Source organism: Metopolophium dirhodum, chromosome 5, assembly GCF_019925205.1.
Source record: "Metopolophium dirhodum isolate CAU chromosome 5, ASM1992520v1, whole genome shotgun sequence".
NCBI classification, from domain to species: Eukaryota; Metazoa; Arthropoda; class Insecta; order Hemiptera; family Aphididae; genus Metopolophium; species Metopolophium dirhodum.
Genome location: NC_083564.1, coordinates 35,997,648 through 36,009,848, shown reverse-complemented (window position 1 = coordinate 36,009,848; position 12,201 = coordinate 35,997,648). Strand labels below are relative to the sequence as shown.

General features: G+C 29.8%; 1 pseudogene; it reads right to left on the bottom strand.

Moving 5' to 3' along the window:
* Nucleotides 1-5,702: 5,702 nt before the first annotated feature.
* LOC132945517 (small ribosomal subunit protein mS35-like) lies at nt 5,703-8,092 on the bottom strand (annotated as a pseudogene).
* Between the last annotated feature and the right edge of the window lie 4,109 nt (nt 8,093-12,201).

Below are 12,201 nucleotides of genomic sequence, written 5' to 3'. Positions count from 1 at the left end.
TAAGTAGGGCCTGGGGGAGCAAGTATTTTAAGTTTTTTTATACATGCGACATCTCGTAAGACAAGACCACGTGGGTTATTCGTTCAACATCCCAAACTTTGGTGTTTGGCATTAATGTCGCCTCCCACTATAAAATTATTGCCGAAAGTACAAAAAAAGTTATTAAAGTCTGCAATTGTAACAGTATGTTTTGGAGGTGAGTATAGTGCAGCAATTGTTACAGGGATATTATTTATGTTAATTAAAATCACACAGGATTGTAGGAAGTTCTGACAGAAATTGGGAAGAATTTGGAATGTTATGGTGGATTTAATTAATATGGTGACTCCACCGTGAGCCGTATTATCTGGATGGTTGGCTTTCAGTAATTTGTAACCTGGAATATGTACATTAGAGTGTTGAGTAAGATGTGTTTCCGTAATTAATGCTATATCAATACGTTATTGTTTTGTAGTACTGATTGGATTTCAATTACATGATTTTTGAGGCCGTTAGCGTTGAATAATAAAATTAAAAGGGATTTGTTTGTGTGTGTGTTATTAATCATTTTTTATTTTCTAAGAGACTAGTTATTACTTTGGTAAGTAGGGATATTAAAGGATTAATTAGAGATTTAAAATCCTCTAGAAAGCTTGTTATTGTTTTGTTGATATCAGCTACCGGTGGAGGCGGATGTTGATTTGAGGATTGGCCTGACGTGGCCTGAGCATAGGATGGGTTGGGGTTTGGGTTAGTATCATTAGTAGGGTGGCTATCTTTTACAACTGATGACTTATCTCTAATATTATCTGATAAAAAGAAATGATTACTAGTGGAAGGTTTCTTGCGTCGTTGGAGGTCTTTGTATACTGCACATCCTTTGTAACTGGCTGGATGGCTCCCTTGACAGAGTGCACATGCTGGTGGAGTATCACGTGGATTTAGACAGGCGGATGAAGGGTGGCATGCGCCGCAGCGAACGCACCGTGGTGGGTAACCGCAGTACGTTTTGGTGTGTCCGTAGTTTTGACAATTTAAACATTGGCTTATAGTTTTGGCTTTGAAAGGTTCCTCTACTTTGATTTTTGTGTGTAAAAGAGATGTCAATTTGTATATATCTTTTGGTTGGCTGCTGGGTTCCAGATCGACAAAAAAAAGAGGTAATGGGTGCTTATTTGTTTTGTGTAGAACATTGGTAATATTTTTCACTACAAATTGAAGTAATTCTAATTCAGATTTTATAAGACTAGTTGGCGTTGATGGGTGCAAGTTGCGAATTACGACTCGGACAGGTTTGTCTTGTTGAAGTTGGTAGGTGTGGTATTCGGCTTTTTCTTCCTTTAGATATCGTATTAGTGACCTATATGCGTCTGGAGTGCTAGTTTGAATTTTTAGTCTGTCTGTAGATGATTTGCAGACAAAGTTATCAACACCGATTAGTTCTATAAGTATTGTGCATAACTCCGGAAAATCCTTAACGCCTCTTACGAAAATTGGGGGAGGAGGTTTAATTTGTGGATCATTTGTACAATCAGTCTGCATGTTAGTGGTAGTATTTTCAGTAGAATCATTGAGAGAGAAGTCGAATTGATTATTCAGCTGATTAGAATCTTGAACTTCGTTAGAAGCGAGAGCTTCATAACGATTTGCTGATTTGAATATTTTTTTTTTGTTTTGGGAAGTTGCTCACGCGGAGAGTTTGGTTCAGAATTAGTAGAACTGGAGAAATTTCTTTTAGATTGTTTTATGATCCATCCTACATCTGGTTGATTATTACTTGTACCAAGTGATGAGTTGGAGGTTTTATTTTTACTGATAGTTACCGGGGATACGGTGTTCTTCATTTTACTAATATCTTTATTATTAATGTTGTTGTTGTTGTTTCTGTTAGACATTTTGATTAGAATAAATTATTAATTAGTTTTTGAATAAATACAATAGCAGTCACGATAAGTACGATTGAAGACGACGGCGGGTTGCGATAACGTAATTAGATTGTTATATAATAATATCGAGACCGCCGAGGCGGTCGCCGATAAGACGGTATGCGCTAGAACGCTGACAAAATTGCAACTAGGACAATATTGCATATGAAAATTAATTTCGTTTGTTATTGTGCACGAGACTTTATTGAAAGAGAAGAACAAAATTGTACATTAACACTAAGTCACATCTTTGATTAACCGGCTTGAGAAAAAAAAAAAAAAAAAACCAAATAATCAGCGAGTACACGTTGAGCGGTAAGACTAGCGCACTGTACGCACGTGCGTGCCGAAGGACAGCTATCGCAGAACTGAATGAAAAACTTAAATTATTAAAAATGTAACATAAGTACATTTATAATCTTCATCATACCTACCAGCTATAAAAAATATTATTACTGTTTTATGGTAAGTACAATAGATACATTATACATACTATATAGGTAAATAATTTAGTTGTTAAAGAGGACGTTACAGTGACATTTGTTGTCTCTGTCGTAACATAGCAACTTTTACGCTCAGCAGACACATTTATCTCCGTTAGTTTAAAAAGTAGAGCGAATTGAGCTCTTATAAAATTTAAAAGTAAGACTATTGTCTAGACAATGGCATAGGATTTTTATTATATATTAATTTTAAAGCGAGTTATGTGTATTTTAAAATTGTAAACTGTTTGTACATCTTAAAATACTCATAACTTGCTTTAAAGTTAAAGTATGATAAAAAGCTTATGTCATTGTCTAGATAATAACCTTACCTTTAAATTGTATAGGAGGTCAATTTGCTCTAATTTTTAAACTAACAGAGATAAACGTCTTCTGCTGAGCGTAAAATTGTCTATGTTACGCACTTGTAAGACGGAGACAACAAATGTCACTTAACCAGTACCATAATACTCACCTGGAGCCCACAGCTCGAATAATATGGCCTACCAAGCTATTTTGTGGCCCCTACTTGATGTAATCTTATGAATGCTTAACTTATAATTTACATGGTTTTAGAACCGATTATATTATAATCAATGGTTTTACTGGTTTTAATAAAAATGTGTGTTGACAAATTTTATGTAGGGCATACATAAGAATTATGTCTAAAAAGCACTGAAAAGGATCACAATATGCCATATGATAAGCAGTAAACACTACAAATCATGAAAATACACAATAATTAAATTATATGTTTAAAAATTATTAATTTAAACAACTAATATTTTTTTAAGGAAATTGCCTACCAATATTTATGAACAAGAAAGATATATTTGATATAACATTTAAACATTTAAACGATAGGTTCATATTATAACAAATTTATAATAAGAATTTTCAACCCGACGAAATATTTTTTTACAACTATTAGGTTTGAAAACAGTATAGGTACACTGTATTAAATATTACCTATACTATCTTATAATTTAATTTCACTTCATTACTTCTATGTGCAAAAAAAATAGTTTTATTGATGATTGAAACTATTACAGTGCGTCGTAAGTACGCAAAGATTACTGACGATAAATTAAAAATTAAAATATTGAAATTTCATAAAACGCAGCAATTCTTTGTACATCGATTAATCGTTTAAAACCAATTATTTATATATGTAATTATATCTTGCGACAATATAATTTGGGCATTTATTTACATTACGTTTCATTTATCGACGTTTCATTTAAAAAAAAAAAATGAAGAATTTTTAGATAAATAATTCGGCAATATTTTGTAATTACATTTAAACCGACTGAAATTGTAAAGTAGCGTTAACGCGGCGTCGTTGGTAGGCCACTAAACGTATGCCGCCACGTCTGGTCGTTACCACAGACGTCATAATATAAATGTTTATATTTTTTGTATATTTACGGTCGTTATGGCTACGATTTTTCAACACATCGCCTCGGCACATCAAGCACATCCAGCGCACTGGCCAGATTTTGGGCTCTAAAAACGATTTCTGGTACCAGGAGTTCATGGGTGTTGGATGTTGCTCGGAGCGCAGCCGGACGGCGAACACCTGTTCATGGGTTCCGGGTACCAGAAATCGTGTTTCGTGTCACATGCGTGTTTCGGCGGCACCCGAACGCCGAGCGACACCGACGCCGAGCATTCTCATAAATTCCTGGTACCAAAAGTCGTTCATTGAGCTCACCTGCTAGTTCGATTTTCAATGATTTTTTTTCAATTATTTACTTCCAGATAATAATAATTACTCAGAGACTCGCCGGTTGTCGGTATATACACAAAACCAGGTGGCGCCACGTGCATTTGAATCGCCATACATTTCATGTGGGTGTTCGTAAAAAATATAATTAATCTGGTAAAATAAACACTATGTGTCGCTATATTATATTCGGTATTATAGATTAGAACTCGAGATTACTAATGCGTAGATACAAATTTGAATTTATTAAATCATAATTCATAATATTTGATATAGCATCAATGATTTTATACATTTTATAAATTCAAGACTAGGAACTTCTTGAATATTAATACAAAATCTGATTCGGCACAAATTCTCAGACAAAATGTATACCGCCAAAATTGTGGATGCATATTTAATACGTAATTTTATACATAATATTATAACATAAATAAAAAAAAAATTAAATAAAATCGATTTTGATTTTTGGTGTAACTCTAGAATAGTAGGTATTTTTGGTGTAACTCTAGTAGGTACGTTCTTATTTACACACTGTATTATTATATCAAGTATCAACAAAGTGCTCGTCATAAGTTTGCAGATTGTGCATCAAAACACATTGTATGTTTGCATTTTGGGAAGACAAGCGTGTGTTGTTCTAATTTTGTGTAATAACCACTTAGAGATAATTTATCTATTAGGGTTTTTATCATGGACCGTATACTGAGTATAAGGTCTATGGTTTTTGTGTTTAGAATACAATGTTTAAAGAACTTGTTTTAATCATACATTTTAAACATCTGTTTTAAATGTTTTGTTAACTGTTTAAAACGAATAAAATATATGTTTAAAGCAATGTGAAATCCAAGTAAAAATTGTGTTTTCTTTTAAAAAAATAAGTTGTATTTTTTGTTTTCAACTGTTTTTCTGAAATTGTTGTAGTTTTTAACCGTCTTAAATATACTGTTTAAAACTCAAACATCTTGTTTTATTTAAAACATTGTTTTGAACAGAAAAAAACAGTTTTTTTTTTAAAAAATGAAAATAATTCACCAACTCTGCCTATTATCAAACTAAGTAAAGACATTATCTGTTCTTTCATGAGTTTTTACGATATTTCAATTTTTAAAGAAGTTAAGAGTATGTAAAATATTTGAATAAAAAATTACTCATAACTCGTTTAAAATTAAAATATTGTAGAAAGTCATGAGAGAGCTCAATGTTCTTACCTTTGAGTTTGGTAATAGGTCACTATTATAAGTTTATTACACAAAGTTGGAACTGCTGGACACAAATTTGCTGTTGTACATTCATAAGACATCATAACACATGCGAGTGTGGCATTCTCTTAAATGGTCTGCAGCACTTTAGCACTTGTTACATTAATTTAACAGATTACATCTATCATTATAAACCTAAAGGAACCTACTTGTAATCAATCATGTTATTATTAATAACTATTATTATCATAATATTCATATTTTAATATTGAAATGTTTTTCTTTCATTTCACAGAATTCCTTATTGGTGTGCACGATCAAGTAAATGGGGAGATAGATTGCCAATTGTGATCAAAGAAGAAGCAGAAGAAGAAGAAAAAGAAAAGTCTGAACAAAATTAATTTTATTGTATAAAATAACGAATATCTAATTTCAAACTATCTAAGCCTGTATGGTTTGAGGTGATAACACAGCAAGCGCAGCTTCCCTATACTTATTCAAAGTGTATGTATCTTCGCCTAAAAAAGAAGATGTTATTGAAATTTGTTCAACCTTTTAAATATATGTTAGTTTTACCATTGTTTAATAATTCTGTAATCGCTTCTTTGTATTTCTGTCCCACCGTATCATCATCAATAGAATGTGATTTTACATCATCGTCTGAAACTTTTAATGGCCATCAAGTTAGTGTAACATACTCTTTTTTGGATGGATTGTTTTCCCAGATCTAATGTTCCATGTCTGCTTCTTGTTTTTGTCGTTCCCATTCCTCGAAGGTCTATAATGCAAATACGTGATACAAAATTTGGCATCAGATATTTATTTTTTATAAACACATGTATAAATAATAAATGTAAAATAACTTACATTAGATTCGTGATAAAAGGCTGTGAGAACGTAAACTCCGTAATCATAGTTTTTTTTTCTTGTTGGACAACGATCAGTGACAACAGTAAGTATATCTGATTCTTCGTCATATCTATCCCCAACCAATCTGATCATTTTGTCTCTAGCATGTTTATCTAAATTTAACGTACTTAATTTGATCTAGTAAACATAAGACAAACAATATATGAGTATAACTTTATGAATATTAAAATTAATACATTTTTTTCACTGTACCTATACCTAATGTTTTCAGAAATGTATCAAGAGTGAGCCATTGTTAGTAATCCAAAACAGAAGATTGGATCAAATATGTATTTGGGTTGGTGTAAATAACCTATTTAATTTTGATACTAAGTTTTAAATATTCAACTAACCACTTTTACTTTTAATACTTTTAATGTAACTCATAGATATTAGTCATGACTCATGATCGAGTTGAACCAAAGTCCAAAATTTGATCAATGTTATTAGTTGGTCTTTGGTTATATTTAAAATATATAAACATTCAAGTATTGAAGTATACCTATATGTATATAATTTATAATAAGTAGGTAGATACATAAAAACTAACTAAAACTGCAAGCATTTAAAATCACATGATATTTACTATTTAAATAGATTTTGAAAAAACTGGCACTTGTACATTTATAAGACGAAGAAAACACATGCGGGTGTGATATCCTCTTAACAATTGAAATCCCCCTTGCTACAAATCAGTGTGTTCCAAAAAGTTTACTTCAGTTACAATCATGAAAAAAAAAAACAATGTGCAATGATGAGGTTTATAGATTATACATATTGTAAAATAGAATAATACTACCTCACTAGTACACTACCTACTCATTAAAATCCTTAAATCCAAATAGCAAAAACAGTCTGTAGAAATAGAAAAAAATGACAAGTTTAGGTGGGATTATCCCCCTAAATCATTCTAGTAAAAATGGCAATAATTGCTACATACTTTGATTGTAACTATTCTAGATTTTGGATCTTTGATAGTCGGTGACGAATGACAATAATCTGGTGTTATTGTTGTCATTGGAAAATGTCTATCGCAATCTTCATCAGTTTCTAAGCCTTTAGGCCATTCCGTAAAAAACTGTTTTAGGGCACTGCAATGTTTTTTTATTGCCGGTGGTGTAAGATGCAAAAAATTTGGAATCTTCATTAGCGCAGCATTGCCATATTTACCGGGCGATGCTCTTTTCGGATCATACCCTTGTCGTAGTGCCAGGGGCACAGTAGCTGGATGAAATTTTCTTGGACCAGGCCAAACGTTTGACCACTCTTGATCAACAGGCATACTCAATGCTCTGAAAATATCAAACAATTAAAGGTATTCTTATTTTTTTTTTATTTTTTTTTAATACAATTGAATATATTTTACCTAATGTCAAACAAAATATAATCTTCTTTGCGTGAGGCACAAATGCTTTTTTCTTCAAGTCCAAGACTCTGAACTTGCCGTCTGCAAAAGAATATTGTTGATTAACCGACGTTAATTCAAGGGGAAACCCATCGCGACAAAATCAAGGGGTAAGCCCGTTTCTCATGTCGTCGATCTATAATCGTCACCATGTCATAATTTAACATTGCTCTTGGACTTCGATTCGCGATGAGGTAAATATACTAATAATCATTATTATTAACTCACCCGTAGGAACAGCTCTGGTTGAACACCAAACCCGGGCAGGGTAGTAACCAATAGGCTAGGTACCAATAGGCATCAACACAGTCGTCGTTCGTCGAAGCGTCGTTTGAAGCGCAGACATTTTTTTATTATTACCGATGTATCGTTATGTGATGATGAATAGATGAAATAGACCGAACTACTATAACAACTAACTACTAAGCCGAACCTACTAAATAGTAAATTAGATGTCTGTGAAGATAGCTGCTCCGTCCTAGTTAGCTCCTATACCACTGATAAGAGAATGGTTAATACCAGTTATATTAAGTTGCATTTACTAAATGTATTAGGGGTAACTAAAATTCAATTTAATTTTAATTATAAGCAAAAGACAAGAATATGTGAATAATGAATATGTCTTTTAATATCCATTAGACCTAGTTAAGTAAGAAGGAACTTTAAAATGAATTAAAGAAAGAAGAGAGGGAGCATCCACACTTCCATCAATCAGCTTGTGCAAAAATACAAATTATATTCAACTATTCTATCTGCTAGAGACAAGAGTTTGAGTTTATTCATCACTGGCCATGTGATGGATGTAGAATTTGCAAAATAAATGACGCCGAAGAACAAAAACACCTATATTATAAATTAATTAGAATGTGTAGTCAATATCACTGCATGATGTTTTTGATGATTTGAAAATATTATTTATAGTTATATATTTTAACTTATACTTACCATGTAAATGATACTTACTTAATATTTCAAAATCAATCTTTAATTTTCTCTACAAACCATAGTGTCCAGAGACAAACCATTTCTTATACTTATTTAAATCATTAGTTTGGAAGGCCTAATTTTTTTTATAATGTATTATTATAATTAATCTGTAATTAATTTTTTTTAATAACATGAAATAACAATAAAATATATGATAAATTAAATACAATTGTATGTGTGCATATTTACAGACAAATTACCTGAAGATGAAATTATCACAACAAAAAGCTCCCAATTATTCAAGTAATAGGTACCTACATAATGTGTTTTAAAATAATTATTTGCTTAGTTTTATGTTGTTTTATAATTTTATTGATGTATTATATTTATTGTAAAAATTACATACCTACCTAACCAAAATAATTTTAAAATCATCTTTATACCACTTATGTAACTTGCAGATACATTTATAATAAAAATATGATTGTAAAAAAAATAAAATGTACAAATATTTACATTAATTTGTTTATTTAAAAAAACAAAAGCATGTTATGATATAATTCATTTTAGATTCTAAACGAAGCGATACATAATCCTTTAACGCGTATGCATTCTTAAGTCGTAAAAACGATTGATATTATTGTTTATAAATTATTGGTATTGGTTACAGCAATAATTATTAATATACAATATCTTAAAAATTAATTACTAAAAGTATATAGTTTGCATTTTTAACGAACGACGAAGTGCTCGGAGTCAGCTATAGTAAAATAATATAATGTACGATTTTAGTATTGGTGGAATAGCATGATAAATATAAACACCATAATATAAAATAGTAAGATACCTAGATTATAAAATATGGTATTTAATGCTTTGATTGAATGCGTTATATTAGATTCTGAGCGAAGCAATGAATGTATTGATTTTACTATGATGTGTGTTTTTTTTTTTCAATTTTTTTTTGTGTCTGTCATCACTCATCACCTTTTAGGACAATAAAAGTGCTTGGATTTTAAGGAAAAACGGGTCTTTTTACGCAAAATCTGTTTTCGGTGTAACTCTAAAACAAATGACCGTAGGTGCATCAAATTTTGACTGAATGTTTATATAAGCATTTTGTATACACGATAAAATTTTGAAAATATTTTGACTCTTTTTGAGCTGTTTCCGGACATTTTCAGTTTCCATTTTTTTTAGTTTTTTTTTTCTATAAATATCAATAAAATTTTATCTGTTGGGTAAAAAGGCTTGAAAATTTAATAGAAGGCTCCTACTATATTGTTTCAAAGGCAGATGAAAAAAATTAAAAATCCTTAGACACAGTTTTTGTTTATAAGCATTTAAAGTTCAAATATTGACAAAATACGGAAAAATCACGAAAATTAGCAAATTATTTTGAGTTGAGATTATCAATAAGTTTGTTTACCTTTATAAAAAAAAAAAATGTCTACAAGAAAGTCAAATTAAATTTTTATGAGCGTTTGAAATTCATATTTTTACAACATTTGATATTCACTCGATTTCTCGTATAACGATTTTCTTATTTTGTTGTAATTAAAAAATGTATGACTGTAGATACTTGAAAATTTCACTGAATATTAGCATTTTCTATACACGATAAAATTTTGAAAATAATTTGACTCTTTTTGAGCTGTTTACGGACATTGTCAGTCTTAAATTTTTTTAGTTTTTTTTTCTATAAATATCATTAAAATTTTATTTGTTGGGTATAAAAGCGTGAAAATTTAATGCAAGGCTCCTGATATATTGTTACAATAGCAGTTGAAAAATATTGAAAATATATAGGCACAATTTTTTTTATAAGCATTTAAAGTTAAAATTTTGACAACATTTATCAAATTTAAAATGTAATAATTATTTTGTATCTAGTTCAAAATTCATAAAATGTTCAACTTTTGTAGCTAAGGATTAAAAATTTAAAAAAGGTTCCACGTAAATAGGTTATATATAAATTACTTTATTCACAATAATATCATCAAATATACTTGGTAATATTATAGGCTGACGGACCGTTTTCGCTCAGAATCGTTTTTCTTATACAATGATATTATATCATTGAATTCAAATTTAACACCATCGATTATAGTGACCTACTTGTAACATACTGTACAGCAGAGCGACATCCACTTACCCACCTTTTTCTTTATTAATTCTTCATAAGTAACATTATGATTCAATGTTCAATGGGTTTAAAATATTTATCATTTAACATTTAATCAACACAATGTTTAATAAATATAAGTGCCTCTTTCATAACTTATTTTTGTGGTATCTACATACCTATTATCATATTTACTCTCTCCCCCCAACCATAACATATGTACACTACTGTTTAAAATTGTTTAGGTACATTATCATTATTTGCACATATTTTTGATATAATCATGTAAGGTAATTAAAAATATACCTTAACACTACTGTGATTACTCTTTTATAGTTTTGATACTTGTTTATTATAATACAAATACTACCTTTATCAGGGGTGGCGAACCTTTTTTGGGTCAAGTGCCAACATTTTCAAATCAAGGTTTTAAAAATTGTTCACGTGCCCAAAGGAAATTATATTTTCTAAGGATAAAAATTAAGTTACAGATTTATTCCTTTTTTTTTCTGTCGTCCATCGGTTTAAACGTGTGTATGGCTGTTATCCTGCTTATACCCTATTATACCCAAAATGTTATAATTTTAATTTTTCACGTGCCATTGAAATTTGACCAACGTGCCACCTTTGGCACGTGTGCCGCTGGTTCACCAACCCTGACCTATATGATATATTGTGGTTCACAATTTCAATTAGGTATTTATTTGTGCCAAAAATATATTATTAATGCAAATTTCCAAATCCACCCACGAAGTATTGCATTTAGATTCGTTTCTTTTAAGTTTTTTTTGGAACTTAACTTTAACTTAACTTTTTTGGAACCTAACTTTTTTTGGAACTTAACATTTTCTAATTTATCTAGAACTTAACTTTTTGGAACTTAACTTTTTTAATTTATCTGGAACTTAACTTTTTGGAACTTAACTTTTTTGGAACTTAATTTTAATTTAACTTTTTGGAACTTAACTTTTTTGGAACTTTATTTTAATTTAACTTTTTTGGAACTCAATTTTAATTTAATTTTTTTGGAACTTAACTTTTTTAATTTATCTGTAACTTAACTTTTTGGAACTTAACTTTTTTTGGAACTTAATTTTAATTTAATTTTTGGAACCTAACTTTTTGGAACTTAACTTTTTTAATTTATCTGGAACTTAACTTTTTGGAACTTAATTTTAATTTAACTTTTTTGGAACTTAATTTTAATTTAACTTTTTGGAACTTAACTTTTTTGGAACTTAATTTTAATTTAATTTTTTTGGAACTTAACTTTAATTTAACTTTTTTAGAATTTAATTTAACTTTTTTGGAACTTAACTTTTTTTGGAACTTGACTTTAATTTACTTATTTGGAATTTAACTTATATAGGACTTAACTTTTTAAATTTTTGCTTTTTAAATTTGGAACCTAACTTTATTTGGAACTTCATTTTTTTAAATTTATTTGGAACTTAACTTTAATTTAAATTTTTGGCACTTTTTAACTTATTTGAAACTTAACTTTTATTTGGAACAACTTTA